This window comes from Phyllobates terribilis, unplaced genomic scaffold (assembly GCF_046119375.1).
Source record: "Phyllobates terribilis strain yellow unplaced genomic scaffold, ASM4611937v1 Scaffold_5__5_contigs__length_657084704, whole genome shotgun sequence".
NCBI lineage: Eukaryota > Metazoa > Chordata > Amphibia > Anura > Dendrobatidae > Phyllobates > Phyllobates terribilis.
In genome coordinates this window covers 334220304-334238831 of record NW_027362765.1, presented here as the reverse complement: position 1 = coordinate 334238831, position 18528 = coordinate 334220304, and the positions used below count along the sequence as shown (strand labels likewise).

The 18528-nt window shown below is 43.7% G+C and overlaps 1 pseudogene; it reads right to left on the bottom strand.

Annotated features, from left to right (window-relative positions):
- The window catches only part of LOC141151347 (18S ribosomal RNA), a 1868-nt pseudogene extending 259 nt beyond the window's left edge, over window positions 1-1609 (bottom strand).
- Window positions 1610-18528: the final 16919 nt, after the last annotated feature.

The window sequence follows — 18528 nt, the reverse complement described above, 5'->3', positions numbered from 1 at the left end:
GATCCCCATCACGAGCGGGGTTCAGCGGGTTACCCGCACCTCTCGGCGAAGGGTAGACACACGCTGGTCCGTTCAGTGTAGCGCGCGTGCAGCCCCGGACATCTAAGGGCATCACAGACCTGTTATTGCTCGATCTCGCGTGGCTGAGCGCCACTTGTCCCTCTAAGAAGCTGGACGCGGACTGCGGGGGGTCACGTAGCTAGTTAGCATGCCGGAGTCTCGTTCGTTATCGGAATTAACCAGACAAATCGCTCCACCAACTAAGAACGGCCATGCACCACCACCCACAGAATCGAGAAAGAGCTTTCAATCTGTCAATCCTTTCCGTGTCCGGGCCGGGTGAGGTTTCCCGTGTTGAGTCAAATTAAGCCGCAGGCTCCACTCCTGGTGGTGCCCTTCCGTCAATTCCTTTAAGTTTCAGCTTTGCAACCATACTCCCCCCGGAACCCAAAGACTTCGGTTTCCCGGACGCTGCTCGGCGGGTCATGGGAATAACACCGCCGGATCGCCAGTAGGCATCATTTATGGTCGGAACTACGACGGTATCTGATGGTCTTCGAACCTCCGACTTTCGTTCTTGATTAATGAAAATATTCTTGGCAAATGCTTTCGCTTTGGTTCGTCTTGCGCCGGTCCAAGAATTTCACCTCTAGCGGCGCAATACGGATGCCCCGGCCGTCCCTCTTAATCATGGCCCCAGTTCCGACAACCAACAAAATAGAACCGGAGTCCTATTCCATTATTCCTAGCTGGAGTATTCAGGCGTGGCTGCCTGCTTTGAACACTCTAATTTTTTCAAAGTAAACGCTTCGGGCCCCCGGGACACTCAGTCAAGAGCATCGGGGAGGCGCCCCAAGGCAAAGGGGCTGGGACTGGCGGTAGCACGCCTTGCGGCGGACCGCCAGCTCGATCCCAAGATCCAACTACGAGCTTTTTAACTGCAGCAGCTTTAGTGTACGCTACTGGAGCTGGAATTACCGCGGCTGCTGGCAAAAGACTTGCCCTCCAATAGATCCTCGTTATAGGATTTAAAGTGTACTCATTCCAATTGCCTCGAAAGAGTCCTGTATTGTTATTTTTCGTCACTACCTCACCGGGTCGGGAGTGGGTAATTTGCGCGCCTGCTGCCTTCCTTGGATGTGGTAGCCGTTTCTCAGGCTCCCTCTCCGGAATTGAACCCTGATTCTCCGTTACCCGTGGTCACCATGGTAGGCACAGAAAGTACCATCGAAAGTTGATAGGGCAGACACCCGAATGGATCGTCGCGGTCACGGGGACGTGCGATCGGCCCGAGGTTATCCAGAGTCGCAACGCTTACGGGGAGAGCGCGGCAGGGGGGAGGCCGCGGAGGACCGTCCCGACGCCGGGCCCGGGACCCCGGATTGGTTTTGATCTGATTAATGCACGAATCCCTGGCGGTCAGCGCTCGTTTGCACGTATTAGCTCTAGAATTATCACAGTTGTCCGAGTCAACGGTTTGGAGCGATCAAAGGAACCATAACTGATTTAATGAGCCATTCGCAGTTTCACTGTACCGTCCGTGTGTACTTACACGTGCATGGCTTAATCTTTGAGACAAGCATATGCTACTGGCAGGATCAACCAGGTAGCCCCCCAACACGACTGGACCGCGTCGAGGTTCGGGAGAGGAGAGGCCTGCGGGAAGAGAGGGGGGGCGGCGGAAGAGCCCCGCGGCGGCAGGGCGCCCGGACGGAACGGGTATAGGCAGGGCGTGCGGCGTCCGGAGAGGATGCGGGATGGCATGGGGCTTCCCTGGGGGGGGCGGGGAACGGAGCCCTCGCAGCACCGGGGACATGTGCGGGAGGAGCGGCTCGCTGTGCGGTGCGTGGTCCCGAAGCGGCAGGCGTCTGGAAAACACCCCTTGCACGGGGAGGGCGAGGTGACTGGCCTCCGGAGGACGCCACGGCCGCCCCCGTCTCACCAACCGCACCCAAGGCAACACACAGGGTCGCTCGGGGAGATGGCGTGCGGGGGTGGGCCTATGTGGCGCCACCGTCTGGCTTAGACCTGCCTCCGCCGCGGGGGGTCCTCGACCCACCGGCGGACAGGCACGAGGATTGGGAGAGGGGGGCTGGCCGTCAGGGTCCGCCGCGGCTCCGGCACTAACCCGACGACGCGGAGGTCGCGTGGGTGGTCGTCGGCCAGGCCGTGTCGGCGTCGCCTTCCAGAGTAGTCCCTCTTCCCGCTCGCGCCCGTAACCTCAAAGGGATGCCCGAGCGGCTTTTCCTCCCAGGGCTGCTCCCCGCCCGGGGGCGGGAGCGCATGGGGAACCCCAGGTCGGCCTTTCACCGTACTCCCTACCTCTTGGCCCTCGTTCCTTCTCCCGTTCTCCATCTAACCCCTTGGCTCTGGGGTTTCCGCGCTCGCTCTCTCTCTCCTTCTCCCTGCCGAGCCGCCAGGGAGGATGAGGGTCGAAGGGGAAAGGTGACGGTCGGGCTGGGGCACACCACACGGTGAGAACCCCCTTCGCCTGCCTCCACACATCTGTCGTCCTCCCCACTGACGTAGGGGCCCGGGAAAAGACTGGAAATCGCGAAGCTCGGCAGTGGCGCGGAGACGCCACCCACCGCCGCCGCTGTCGCCACCGCCGCGGAGGCCGCCCTGTCGGACGCGAGGGGCGGCGCGGGCCTCCGCTGGCCGGTTACGCATCTGGAAGAAAAGGGCCGCCCTCGGAGAAGATCGGTGTGCTTCCCCGCACAGGAAGCGATTCGGACGACGGCCCCCACGCCTGGGTGGGTGGGCGCCACGCCGTTCGCCCGTGCGGGTCGTCGGACCGCTGCCTTCGCTCGGGTCGGGCCAATCTCCCCACGGCTCGGCCACCTCCGCGGACGGGAGGCGAGGCCGGCGTGCGCGCCCAAAGATAGGTGTCGAAAGCCCGGGGGTAGAGGAGGAAGGGGACCGCTCACCTTAAGCCAGCGCGAGCTCCAAAGCCCGGGCCGAGCGAGCGGCGCCACCTCCCCACCCGGGAGCGCTGCGCCAGATCGATCGGAGGAAGAGCAGGGGTGCGTGGAGGGACTTGCCCAAGTACGGAGGCTGCTAACCCCTGTCGTCGGGAAATACGTGCCCAAGAGTCCTGGAAGCGAGACTCGGGTACAGGCGCCCTTGCAGAGGGGGTACTGGATGTGGAACTGGGGTCAAAGCCACAAAAGCATCCGCCCTCATGGAGCCTCTCCCGGGCCTAAAAATCCAGATTTTAGCCTTGACGGCGCCCCCATGTGGAGAACCAGGGCCCGTGGGGGGGGTCTGGCCAGGCTCACTTCAACCCAGGAACACCTCTCTGACTTGGGATAGGCGACCGGCAAAAGTCCCCCCACGCAGCTGCGGAAGCCTGGGTTCAGCCAAGGTGCAGACCTCCAGCCGAACAGGGACTCATAGCCAAAACGCGTACCCGGGCCTACGGAGGTGAAAACCTGCTTAAATGAGTCAAAATGTGTCGGGGCTGAGAGGTACCTCTCTCTCATATATTCTGCCGGTGGTGTGCAAAACTGGGTCTTTGTATGGAGTGTCACCCTATACCCACTTTAGGGACGCATTCCAAAAAGTACCCGATCGCCTGGAACTGTCAGGCGGATTCGGCTCCCTGGAATTTCCTCATTCTGGTTCTTTTTCACTTTTTGTCTCTTTTGCGACATCTAGTGGGCAGGCTGCATTACTGCAACCAGGGACACCTCAAAACGCTTGGAACTGGGGAGCGGGCTCAATTTACTAACGTTTTGCGGGTCCTGGAAGTCAAAATTGTGACTTCTGAAAACGACTAAGTATGAAGGACTCATCGGGCGAATCGCTCTGGAACTGAAATCGGATGCGCTCACTCACATTTTCCCCTCTCTGGAAGTCTGACACAAGTTGAAAAATTTTCTAAGTCCACAAAAAAATTTTTTTCAACTTTTTTTCAATTTTCCCCCTGTGGGATATATATTTTACCCACACATTTGGAGCTCTCCTGGGATGCCCTCTAACATATTATAACCTCATTTTGTGGAAGTTTTCACAAAATTGTGAAATTTTCAAAAAGTCAGAAATTTTGACAAAAACGACTAAGTATGAAGGACTCATCGGATGAATCGCTCTGCAACTGAAATCGGATGCGCGCACTGACATGCTCCCCTCTCTGGAAGTCTGACAAATGTGTGAAAATTTTCTAAGTCCACAAAAAATTTTTTTTACAACTTTTTTTCAATTTTCCCCCTGTGGGATATATATTTTACCCACACATTTGGAGCTCTCCTGGGATGCCCTCTAACATAGTATAACCTCATTTTGTGGAAGTTTTCACAAAAAAGAGAAATTTTCAAAAAAGTCCAAAATTTTGCAAAAACTACTAAGTATGAAGGACTCATCGGATGAATCGCTCTGGAACTGAAATCGGATGCGCTTACTTACATGCTCGCCTCTCTGGAAGTCTGACACATGTGTGAAAATTTTCTAAGTCAACAAAAAAAAATTTTTTCAACTTTTTTTCAATTTTCCCCACGTGGGATATATATTTTACCCACACATTTGGAGCCCTCCTGGGATGCCCTCTAACATAGTATAACCTCATTTTGTGGAAGTTTTCACAAAAAAGTGAAATTTGCAAAAAGTCAGAAATTTTGCCAAAAACGACTAAGTATGAAGGACTCATTGCGCGAATCGCTCTGGAACTGAAATCGGATGCGCTTACTCACATGCTCCCCTCTCTGGAAGTCTGACACATGTGTGAAAATTTTCTAAGTCCACAAAAAAAATTTTTTTCAACTTTTTTTCAATTTTCCCCCTGTGGGATATATATTTTACCCACACATTTGGAGCTCTCCTGGGATGCCTTCTAACATAGTATAACCTCATTTTGTGGAAGTTTTCACAAAAAAGTGAAATTTTCAAAAAGTCAAAAATTTTGACAAAAACGACTAAGTATGAAGGACTCATCGGATGAATCGCTCTGGAACTGAAATCGGATGCGCGCACTGACATGCTCCCCTCTCTGGAAGTCTGACACATGTGTGAAAATTTTCTAAGTCCACAAAAAAAATTTTTTACAACTTTTTTTTCAATTTTCCCCCTGTGGGATACATATTTTACCCACACATTTGGAGCTCTCCTGGGATGCCTTCTAACATAGTATAACCTCATTTTGTGGAAGTTTTCACAAAAAGGTGAAATTTTCAAAAAGTCAGAAATTTTGCCAAAAACGACTAAGTATGAAGGACTCATCGGATGAATCGCTCTGGAACTGAAATCGGATGCGCGCACTGACATGCTCCCCTCTCTGGAAGTCTGACACATGTGTGAAAATTTTCTAAGTCCACAAAAAAAATTTTTTTAAACTTTTTTTCAATTTCCCCCCCCGAGGGATATATATTTTACCCACACATTTGGAGCCCTCCTGGGGTACCTTCACACATATTTCCCCTCTCTATAGAGGAAGACTGGAGGGCCTCAGCCCAAAATTCTGGAACTGTTTCTGTACACCGCAGCACTATTAACCACTTCGCACCAGAGCCTGTTTTTGCCTTCGTGACCAGGCCAATTTTTTCAATTCTGACCACTGCCAGTTTATGAAGTAATTACTCTGGAACGCTTCAATGTATTCCCCTGACTCTGAGATTGTTTTTTTCATGACATATTGTACTTCATGATAGTGGTAAAATTTCTTCGATATAACTTGTGTTTATTTGTGAAAAAATCGGAAATTTGGCGAAAATTTTGAAATTTTCAAACTTTGAATTTTCATGCCCTTAAATCAGAGAGATATGTCACACAAAATAGTTAATAAATAACATTTCCCACATGTCTACTTTACATCAGCACAATTTTGGAACCAAAATTTTTTTTTGTTAGGGAGCTATAAGGGTTAAAAGTTGACCAGCGATTTCTCATTTTTCCAACAAAATTTACAAAAACATTATTTTAGGGACCACATCATATTTGAAGTCACTTTGAGGGGTCTTTATGACAGAAAATACCCAAAAGTAACAACATTCTAAAAACTGCACCCCTCAAGGTGCTCAAAACCACATTCAAGAACTTTATTAACCCTTCAGATGCTTCACAGGAATTTTTGGAATGTGGAAGAAAAAAATTAACATTTAACTTTTTTCACAAAAATGTTACTTTAGACCCAATTTTTTTTATATTCACAGGGGTAACAGGAAAAAAATGGACCCCAAATTTTTTTGTGCAATTTCTCTTGAGCGTGCTGATACCCCATATGTGAGGGAAAACCACTGTTTGGGCGCACTGCAGGGTTCGGAAGGGAAGGAGCGCCATTAGACTTTTTGAATGTAAAATTTGTCTGAATAATTAGCAGACGCCATGTTGCGTTTGGAGAGCTCCTGATGTACCTAAACCCCCATAAGTGACACCATTTTGGAAACTAGACCCCTTAGGGAACTTATCTAGATGTGTGGTGAGCACCTTGAACCCCAAGGTGCTTCACAGAAGTTTATAATATTGAGCTGTAAAAATAAAATTTTCACATTTTTCCCACAAAACTGTTTTTCATCCCTTAATTTTGCATTATCATAAAGGTAATAGGATAAATTGCACCATGAAATTTGTTGTGCAATTTCTCCTGAACACGCTGATACCCCATATGTGGAGGCAAATTACTGTTTGGGCGCATGGTAGGGTTTGAAAGGGAAGGAGCGCCATTTGACTTTTTGAATGTAAAATTTGTTTGAATAATTAGCAGACGCCATGTCGCATTTGGGGAACCCCTAATGTGCCTAAACAGTGGAAACCCCCCACAAGTGCCACCATTTTGGAAACTAGACCCCTTAGGGAACTTATCTAGATGTGAGGTGAGCACCTTGCACCCCCAGCTGCTTCACAGAAGTTTATAATATTGAGCCGTAAAAATAAAATTTTCACATTTTTCCCTCAAAAAATGTTTTTCATTCCCTAATTTTGTATTATCATAAGGGTAACAGGATAAGTTGCACCATGAAATTTGTTGTGCAATTTCTCCTGAACACGCCGATACCCCATATGTGGAGGCAAATTACTGTTTGGGCACATGGCAGGGTTTGAAAGGGAAGGAGCGCCATTTGACTTTTTGAATGTAAAATTTGTTTGAATAATTAGCGGACGCCATGTCACATTTGGGGAGCCCCTAATGTGCCTAAACAGTGGAAACCCCCCACAAGTGCCACCATTTTGGAAACTAGACCCCTTAGGGAACTTATCTAGATGTGTGGTGAGCACCTTGCACCCCCAGCTGCTTCACAGAAGTTTATAATATTGAGCCGTAAAAATAAAATTTTCACATTTTTCCCATAAAAAATGTTTTTCATTCCCTAATTTTGCATTATCATAAGGGTAACAGGATAAATTGCACCATGAAATTTGTTGTACAATTTCTCCTGAGTACGCCGATACCCCATATGTGGGGGAAAACCACTGCTTTGGTGTACGGCAGGGTTCGGAAGAGAAAGGAGCGCTATGTTGGCTGGGATAGGCAGCAGACACCATGTCACATTTGAAGAGTCGCTGACATGTCAAAACAGCAGAAACCCCCACAAGTGACCCCATTTTGTAAACTACACCTCTCAAGGAATTCATCTAGGGAAGTAGTGAGTATTTTTTAATTTTTAAATTTATACCATTGGGCAGTGAAAAAAGCATAATTATATTTTTACCACAAAAAAATGTTTTACCCTCAGATTTTACATTTTCACACAGGGCAATGGGTAAAAATGGTGCCGAAATGTGTCACACAATTTCTTCTAAAAGTGGCAATACCCCATATGTGGCTGTATCGTACCACTTAGCCATACGGTGAGATCTGGGGGGTACGGAGTGCTATTTGACAATTGGAGAACAAATTATTGTAGAATAGGCATTTGGATTTGGGAGCACAAAATTTTCTGAATTTCTTTTGGGGGGCAAGGGTCATTTTGCTTTTCCAGAGCCTTTCTGCTACCAGTAACTTGGAAGTCCCTTATATTTTTAACAGATGACGGACCTGAGTGGGGACTAGCTTTTTTTGAGGACTGAGTTGAAGCTTTTATTGGGAACATTTTACGTAACATTTATCCGGCGCTCTAGGCTGAGCACTTACATCGGGGTTTCCATCTAAATTTCCAAGTGATGTAATTCAGATGAAACCCCTGCAGGATCCATTCACTATAATGAGGCAGCAGAGTTACTCTCTACTCCGTCTGGCCTCTGTTTAGCGGTGTCCTTTTTTTCAGAAGTGCACAAAACTGTGGCCAACCGCACTTTTATGCATGCCTAAAACAAATGACACCGTGGGATCCCAGGCTAGACGGCGTCCACAGTGCCTATATCTGCCTCATTACAGGGAATCTTCCATCATGGGTTCCGGCTGAATCACGTATTTCAGAGATTTACACGGAAACTCTGGTGTAAGTGCTCAGCGCAGAGCACAGGATAAATATGAGCAGAGCCTTACTGGGATCTTTGGGAGACATAATAAACAAATCAGTAGCAGGTGAAGAATTGGTTTAATTTATTTTTTACGCCGTTCCTAGTGTGATATAACTGATTAGATTACTTTATTCTTCGGGTCGGTGCGATTACAGAGATACCAGATTTATATCGGGTTTTTATGACTGACAGCTGTCACACACTAAAATACGCTTTTTTTGCAAAATCTAGTTTTTGCATCACCATATTTTGAGAGCTATAATTTTTCGAGATTTCGGCCGACAGAGTCATGTGACGGCTTGTTTTTTGCGGGACGAGTTGACATTTTTATTGGTACCATTTTTGGGTACGTGACATTTTTTGATCGCTTTCTATTCTGTTTTTTGGGAGGTAAAATTAACAAAAACAAACACTTCAGGAATTGTTTTTTGAGTTTTTTTCTATGCCGTTCTGCGTGTGGTAAAAGTGATCAGGCAGCGTTATTCTTCGGGTCAGTACGTTTACAGCGATACTACACTTACTGTATTTTTTTTAATGTTTTGGCACTTTTACACAATAAAACAATTTTATAGAAAAAAAAAAATTTTTTTGCATTGCTTTATTCTGAGCGCTATAACTTTTTTATTTTTCGTCTGATGGAGCTGTATGGCGGCTTTTTTTTATGACGTTTTCAGTGGTACCATTTTTATTTCTATTCTGCTTTTTGATCGCATTTTTTTCCACTTTTTGTTTGGCGATATGATGAAAAAGCATATTTTTTTGCTCCGTTTTTTTATTTATTTTTATTACGGTATGCACAGAAGGAGTTAATTAGTGTGACAGTTTTATAGCTCGGGTTGTTTCGGACGCGGCGATACCAAATATGTGTACTTTTTTTGGTTTTGTAAAAATATATGGATTTATTGGTTTAATATTTTATTTATTTATTTTTATTTATTTTGTGATTTTTTTTTAATAGTTTTAAAACTTTTTTTTTACTTTTTTTTTACATTTTTACTTAGTCCCTGTATGGGACATTAATTTTTATTTTTCTGATCACTGATCTCATGTAATGTAATAGACATGTATTACATTACATGAGATCTTCACTGACTGTTTCAGTCAGTCTCCTCTCTGGCTCAGCTTGCAGGCTGAGCCAGACAGGACACCATATATGGCAGAGCTGGAGGCGGTCATGTGACCTCCAGCTGCCATAGCAACCCCAGGCCCTGAAAGGAAACGGAGGTCTTCGGAGGTAAGACGACCCCCTCTCCTCCTGCTGCCTCCTATTTGCCGCGATCACTATAGATCGCAGCATATAGAAGACAGCAAAGGGTTAACATCACCGGGACCTGATCTAATCAGGGCCTGATGATGTTCCCTGTCAGAGCTAACGCTCTGCACCGGAATCGCAGTGCTTGCAGGACCCTGGGGGTCCTGAGCGCTGCGCGACCACCCACCGTTTTTAAACGTCGGCGCTGCACAGAGTCCAGGCAGCGCGGACGTTTATCTACAGTGGGCGGTCGGGAACCGGTTAAGTTTTACTTTGGCTGTGTTCACACATGTTGTGTTTTTCAGCTTCAGAAAACTGCATCAAAACACAATCTCTGGCAGGAAATCAGCTGCGTCAAAAACGTTTTGCTGCGTTTTTTGATGCATTTTTTGTGAGTTTTTTCAGCGATTTTTTTCACTGTCCTGTCTCTATTTATGCATGTACATAAAGTTCTGTTAAAAAAGAACCCCATTCTATTTCACCATCAAAAACGCTGCTGCAAATTTTGGTGCATTTTTTTAGCGTTTTATTCATCACTGTATAATGACGTGATTTTCCTCCAAAATATCAGTAATTAATGGGGGCACTCTCCTACACCTCTACTGAGGTCCGATATTAAGGCTATGTGCACACTATGCAGAAATGCTCAGGATTTTTTCCTGAGCGTTTCTGCATCTTTCTGGCAGGAAAAAAAGCATGCGGATTGTACATGTGGTTTCCTGCCAGGGACATGCGGAAATGAAGCGGTCTTCACTTTCATTTCCGCATGCGGGTTGACAAGTGCTTCCCAAGCGATTTTAGCATCACTTGGAAAGTGCTTGTCAACTTCACACTATATAAATCCATGCAACCGGCATGGATTTATATAGTGTGTGAATGTCAAAAAATAAAAAATAAATATATACTTTACACTCTGATGGCCCCCGGTGTCCTGCTTCATCGGTTCCGGATGCCGGCAGTGAAGACTTTAGGACCTTCCGACGTCAGCGTCACGTGACCCGTCACATGACTCTGACGTCAGCGAAGGTCCTTCATTCAACCGCGAAGTGTGCGGGAAGCCGGCAGGACGCAGCGCGGGCCGTCAGAAGGTGAGAATATATATATTTTTTATTTTATTCTTTTTTTTTTAATGGTACCTGGGTCTGGATGAGAGTCCTCTCCTCCACACCCGGATACCATCCGCACATTAGACCGCATGAAAAGCGCATCAACATATACAGTGATGCGGATTCCATGCGGTCTAATGCAAGTCAATGGCGGCAAAAGAGCAGCGTTTCCGCAAAATTAATTGACATGCTGCGGATTTTTGACCGCAGCATTTACGCTGCGGAAAAATCCGCATCATGGGCACAGCACATGCGTATTTCAATTGGGGAACATTGCTGCCCTTCTACCATGCGTTTTTCATGCGTTTCCGCGGTGTTTACGCAACTGCAAAAACGCCGCGGAAACGCATGAAAAACGCATCGTGTGAACTCAGCCTCACTATTAACATCAAACTTGACTATTAATAATTAATTTCCACTAATGTTATCTGGGCCTTATACTATATACCAACTGAGACAAAATCGTGTGCTAATAAAAGGTATTTATTACACAAAAGTCTACAGTTAATATATTACTAGGTATCACACTAACACAGTACACAAAACGGATTCACAATTCCCAATTATCTAATATATTTTCCACCCACGTTTGCTAATCACTCATGCAATATCGGCCCACCCAACTATACCAACTTTGCCTATATATATCTATCAATATCTAGGAGGGTTAGTACAGGGTATGTAGGGCTAGTAAGTAAAGAAGTTACAGGGAAAGAGAGATACTCAGCCATGTGTTGTTATGTCCATCTTCAAGAGTCTAAGGGGCCTTAGCACATGTGCATTCTGGGGTTTTAAGTCCAGCCAGTGTCCAGCTTCATGTCACAGGAAATGATGTATTATTCCCTGCCCACTGGCTAAGATCTTTGTTCATGTCCAACCATACTCGCAAAACCTGTTTTAGCACATGGCTGGACATTCTATTGAAACCTCCCCCAGCAGCAAACAGACTGAAACACATGGGGAGATGTGGGGCCAATATATACATGTATACTTATCTGCAAGCATGGCTAGCATGCAGATACGTATATACATGTACAACCTGGAACACTTCCCTTTACAACCACCCATTATTTCCCATGGGTGAAAAAACACTGACAAAAATGCTGAAAGTGACATGCTCTATTTTCCAAAAGCCCAACCAAGGCACAAAATACGCAACAACAAAAAAGCATGATGTGTGAACAGACAATTCTGGTTTCTCATAGACTTTGCTGGTAGGTACTGCAAAACACAGCTGAAAATTTGCATAAAAATCTGCAGCAAAAAATGCTAAAAAAAACACAACATGTGTGAACATAGCTTTTAAGTGAAGTTTAACTTGAACTTATTATATGTTGTCAAAATTACTCACAAAACGTCGCTTTCAAAAGCCACAAAAGACGACGGAGGGGTTTCCTCATTTCTTGTGAATTTCTTTCTGTAGAAACATACAAATCAAGGTCTGTGTTAAGAGTCAAAGTGAAAAGAAAAATACTATTTTAAATGATAAAACCATCAAGGTAGAGGGAGTTGTACTTGCAAATGTGGAGTGAAGAAATGTTCATTGTTCTTATGGGTCTTAATTCACCAACAACTACTTGGATATTGCATTTTACCTAACCAGGTGGGTGTCAAAAAGGGCAGATAGACACCTACACCATCACAAGACCCTACAATTACCATGAAAGGCAGCACCCACCACTTCCTCACTGATACCTCAGATGCCTCTCCTAGATAAGAGCAGTCTATGCGGTATGCCATGTATCGTCCTTCAGGGAGCGCTTCTTCCCAGACCATTTCAACGTCTCCAGCATATCCAACTCCTTTTGAGTACCAGCCTACTGCTCCAATCATGCATTCCCCGTCACCTCTTTTGCCATACTTACGGATGCAAAGTCTGCTTCCAATATCACAGGCTGGAGTGACTTGTAAGTTTCGTAATAGTGAGATCACAGATGTCTATGCAAGCACCGTGTAACGCATGTTACACAAGTCTTGAATGGTGGCTCAAAAAAAGATGAAGAAGCATCGACTTCAATATCATCATAAGAAGCGTCGACACAAGTTTGCAAAAAGGTATGAAAAGTGAACTGTAGAAGATAGGAAACGGGTGGTTTGGAGCTATGGGACAAAAGTCAATAGACTAGGCTATGATGGGTGAAAATGGGTCTGGAAGAAACAAAGGAAAATGGGGCTAAAGGATGGAGAAATTGAAGGAACTGTCAAGTTCGGTGAAGGAAGCCTGATGATATGGGGTTGTTTCACAGCTAAAGGCGTTGGATACTTTACCAGAATCGATGGTGGTCTCAATGCTGAGCTATATGTGAGTATCCTACAAGACTAATTACTTTGTACACTCGAGTACCATCGGTATGAAAAGGACAACATAGTGTTCCAGTAGGACAACGAACCAAAGCATATGTTGAGATTGGCAAATAAATGGTTCAATGACAATGAAGTCGAAGTGCTGGATTGGCCCCCACAGACCTCAGACCTTAATCCAATTTAACACTTGTGGGTAGAATGGAATAAAAAACTATATACATATCCAAGCGAGTCGAAGAGCATGCACCAACTGGGAACATGTAAAAGAGACCCGGAATTAGATGTCGGTCAAGACATGTTTGAATCTGATCGAGAGCATGCCCAGAAGGATTCAGGCAGTGTTGAAAGCCAAAGGTGGATTTACAAAATACTAATAAAATAATAAAAAATTGTATTTAGATTTTTAGGAGCAAAACAGTAACAGTGCAGTGACATGACAAGAATCTGCATAATTAATCATATGCCAAATAGTTGCAACTCAAGTTTATATATGAGATAGACAAGATGATTGTCTATAAAATGAGGGTAGTCTCACAATAAAATAAGTAGTGGATGGTGAGATATGGAGCCTGAAAGTCAAAAGTTCAAAAGATTGATACTCTTTTGCTCTTCACTGTATTCATGTGCAGTTGGTGGTTCTGGCGATGTATTCAATTAATAATGATGGTCCCAGTGCTATATTCAATTACCGATTATGGTTTTAATAATGAATTAGTGTATTAATGGTTGTTTTGGTGCTGTATCTAAGTACTGATGAGGATGCTGGTGCCATTCATGTACTGATGGAATGTTCTGGTGATGTATTCATTTAATGATCATGGATCTGGTGCGGTCTTCCCTCATTAAAAAAAAATTAAACAATTAAAAAAAATTTGGTATGTCCACATCCTTAAAAGTCTGATCTATCAAAATATAAAAAGAACTAACATATGCAGTAAAGAGAAAAAAAAATAGAAGAACTACTTTTTTTTGTCACCACACCTCTTACAGCAAAAAGCCATCCAAATGTATGCACCCTGAATTGATAGCAAAAAATATTTCAACTTACTATGCAAAAAACAGCCCTCACATAGCTTCATAGATATATTTTTATTGTTCTAACAGGTCCTTAAAAGAGCATCACAAGCTAAATGTTGTTTTTTTTAACAAAAATAAGAATCTCTGAAAGTTTGGGATTACTGTAATCACAAAGACCTAAAGAATCATGTTCACACGTCACTTTTACCACATAATGAATATCTTAAAAGCAAAACCTAAAAAACAATGATGGGATTGTGTTTATTCACTGCAGGTATACCATGAACTGCTGGGAGGGGTGCCACTTGAATTTTCGCCTTGGGCACCAAAAAAAAAAGCTAGAATCAGGCCTGTCCCCACAGACGTTAGGAAGCTAACCGATTCAAGCCAAAATCACCGGGTTTAGCCAACTTCTATCTCATGAGTCTGAGGGCATTTAGAATTAAATAACTTTTTGATCGCTGGGCATCAAAACAGCTCAGACCCCAAGTGATAAAGTCACAATATGATGCTGTTTTTCAGTTACAGTATGGTGGTTCTAAAATCATGTTATAAAAGTATAATTTAGTAACTATATGGCAGTATTAGTTACGGTATTAACCACACATGGTATAGAGAGATTCAGTAATGCTATGGTGGTATGTGGTGGTACTGTTCAATCACTATAGCTGAGGATTTCTGTCCTTTAACCCTTTCACGACCTTGGGATTTTCCGTTTTTCGCTCCCCTTTTTCCCAGAGGCATAACTTTTTTATTTTTTAATATGTCCCTGTGATGGTTTATTTTTTCTGGGACGAATTGTAATTTTGAACGACATCATTGGTTTTACAATGTCGTGTACTGGAGAAAAAGGAAAAAATTCAAAAGTGCGTCAAAATTGCAAAAAAAAGTATAATTCTACACTTGTCTCTTGGTTGTTTTTTTTTTTTACCATGTTCACTAAATGCTAAAACTGACCTGCAATTATGATTCTCCAGGTCATTATGAGTTTGTAGATACCAAACATGAATAGGTTATTTTTTTTAAAGTGGTGAAATAAATTCTAAAGTTTGTAAAAAAAATTATAATGGCGCCATATTCCGAGACCCGTAGCGTCTCCCTTTTTCAGGATCTGGGGCTGGGTGAGGGCTTATTTTTCGCACGCTGAGCTGAAGGTTTTATTGATAATATTTTTAGGTAGATATAATGTTTTAATCGCTTGTGATTGCGTTTTATTGCGATGTTGCAGCGACCAAAAAAACTTAATTCTGGTGTTTTGATTTTTTTTCTCGTTACACAGTTTACCATTTGGATTAATTCTTTTTATATCTTGATAGATCGGGCGATTCAGAATGCAGCAATATATGTATATTTTAGTTTTATTATTCATTTATTTTGAATGGGGCAAAAGGGGGGTGATTTGAACGTTTATATTTTTAAAAAAAACAACATTTTTTTTTTTTACTTTTTTCTGGCCTTAATAGTTTCCTTAGAAGACTTGAAGGTGCCTTCATCCGATCACTTGTGCTACACATGGTTAAAATGATCATCTGCTATGAGCGATGGCCAACGGGTAACGCTCATGGCAAATCGTCACATGATCATGCTAAAAAACAGATTGCAGTAAAAAAGAAAACAATTTAAGACATTCCCGTCCTTATTTGAATGAACTAATTTTGCATTGTATCTTTTCATTTTTTATCACCCCTAACAAATCCAAAAACAGGTATAACTACCAGACATGTGAACATAGCCTTACAATACAATGTAACGAATGATAGTCGTATTTAGTGCTTACGTTGGCTGCACCTCCTCCTCACTGTCGTCCTGAATAATCGGACGCTTTCTGCCTCTTATTCTGGACGTCCTTCCTAAAATATATAACAAAACTGATTATGATTCTCATTCACCTCCAGATTTACACATCATCAGAGAAGCAGTCTCCACCTCTCACCATGGAAGAAGCAGAACCTATTACACACTGTAGGGATAAAATTATTGGGACACATACACATTACTCCTGGAGGAAATTTTATGACATTGCTTTTTAAATCCAGGGTCATTAACATGGAGTTGATCTCCCTTTGCAGCTAATAAAGCTTCCACTCTAAAAAAAAAAATTGGGGGATATTTCTGTGCAATTTGTTGTCCATTCTTCCAGAAGAGCAGTTATCAGGTCAGACACTGATGTTGGACAAGGGGACCTGGCTTGTAATCTCTGGTTAATCCAAAAGGTATCTATCTGATGGAGTTGAGGTTAGGTCTCTTGAAGGGTCAGTCATGTTCTTCCACACCAAACTCACCCAGCCATGTCTTATTTGAACTTTCATGAACTGACTTGTGACAACATATGACAGCAAGATGCTGAATTCAGGGAGCTCTTTAGAACGAGCCATTTTATCACAACTGTTCGCACAGGCAGACTACATGCTTAGATGCTGGATTTTATACCCATGGCAATGGAACCAAAAGAGAAAACCTTAATTCAATGATTAAGAGGTGACTTTTCATACTTGTTCACACAGTGTGTAAAGCTTCCTTCACATGTACATGTTTTCAGCACGTGTGGCATTCGCTTTCACATGCACTGAAGACACGTATGCACACATACCTATCATAATCTATGGTGATCTTTGCATGAGACCCGTCCGCATGGATTACAAGGGCCAATACACATTTCTGGCTCCGTGTGAAACATCCTTGTGACAACCGTGTGCTGTACATGTTTAACACTGCAAAGTATAGGAGAAGCTTTGGAATTGATATTTAAGTCATGGTGGAAAAAAAATGAATTGCACACGGATGGAACACTGATGGCACACGGACGGCACACTGATCCAAAATACTTATGACACCGGTACCATTTTTCCAGTACCGGTATTATATGGACATGTGAAGGGTGGTTTAGTCAAAGGAATCTGTTAAACATGTCGTCGGTCGGGTAACAAACCCTGAGCTGGAGGTTTTCAGGAGGCAGACACAGAGCTTTTCCCCAGGATATTGTAACTTACTTTTTCCTCTCCTTGTAACAAGAACCATAACCTTTCTAATATTTCGACATAGCCGCAAGAGGGCTTGTTTTTTTGCAGAACACAACTTATTCTATGAAATAAGTGGAAACGGTGAGGAAAAAAACTGTAATTCCACATTTTCTTTTTCAAGGTTTTGTACTAGCGCCGCTTACTTTGTGGTAATCAGGTGGTGATCTGTTACCTTTGCTCTATGGGTCAGTATGGTTACGGGATCCCAAATCTATATATTTCTATTCATGATTTACTAATTAAAAATAAAATAAAAACATTTACAAAAACAATTTGGCTTTTGTCACCATATTCTGAGAGCCATATATATATTTTTTTAAAGTGGTCATCCGGCAGTCAAGGTAACCCTTCGTCAATGTGCATTCATACTGCACGGTGGCCCCATGTTCATTAGAACTGATGGCCATTATGTTAAAGTCTGTTACATGTCACCATCACACTTGACAGCGGTATTAACCCCATAACGCCCAATGACGGACACTGCACGGCATGAGCAGGTGTAAGTTAATGCTCCTTGCCGTGCAGTGTCCGTTATGGCTTTAAACTGTCACAGCGTGTAAACACGCAGTGACAGATAAGTGCGGACAGCTATCTGTGACAGCTGAGCAGCACAAGATGGGGTGCAGGGAGCCATATGGTCGGTCCGCACACCTAGATCGCTGCGATCGGTCAGTCAATCTGACTGACCGATCTCAGCATGATCGTGCAGAAGATGCTGAAATATCAGCGTCTCCAGCCCGATCAGTGCCGGAGTTCAGCACCACCAGTGGCTGAGCTCCGGCACTAAACAGCTAGTAGCCGTGTCAGCACCATCCCTGGCTGTTAAATCCGCTGACAGATCGGTGGCCCTGCGATGTCGTGGGGCCCAATCATTGCCATGGTGACCAGGGGTCGTCATGACGACCCCCGGGTCACCAAGCTACGGAAAGCTGCTGAAACCATGCTCACAGCATGGGCTCAGGAGCTTTCACTAAAGGTATAATGAATGCACTGCAATCTAGTACATTGCAATACATTATATCTGTGATCAAAGAGAAACAAGTGAAGGTCCCATAAAGGGACTAAGTAAAAAGTAAAAAATAAATGGCAAAAAATGTGTAAAAATATGTAAAAAAAATTAAATAAATAATAATAATTTTAAAAAAATATTCACTAATAAATACACATTTTTATGTAAAAAATAAATAAAATAAAAAAAAGTACACATATTTGGTATTGCCGAGTCTGGAACAACCCGACCTATAAAAGTGTCACACTAGTTAACCCCTTCAGTGAACGCCGCACAAAAAAAACTTAAAAAAACGAGGCTAACGATGCTTTATCATCATGCCACTGGGAAAAAAAGGGGAATGAAACACGATAAAAAAAACAAATATAAATAAAATTAGTACCGCTGAAAACGTCATCTTGTCCCACAAGAAACAAGCCGCCATACAGC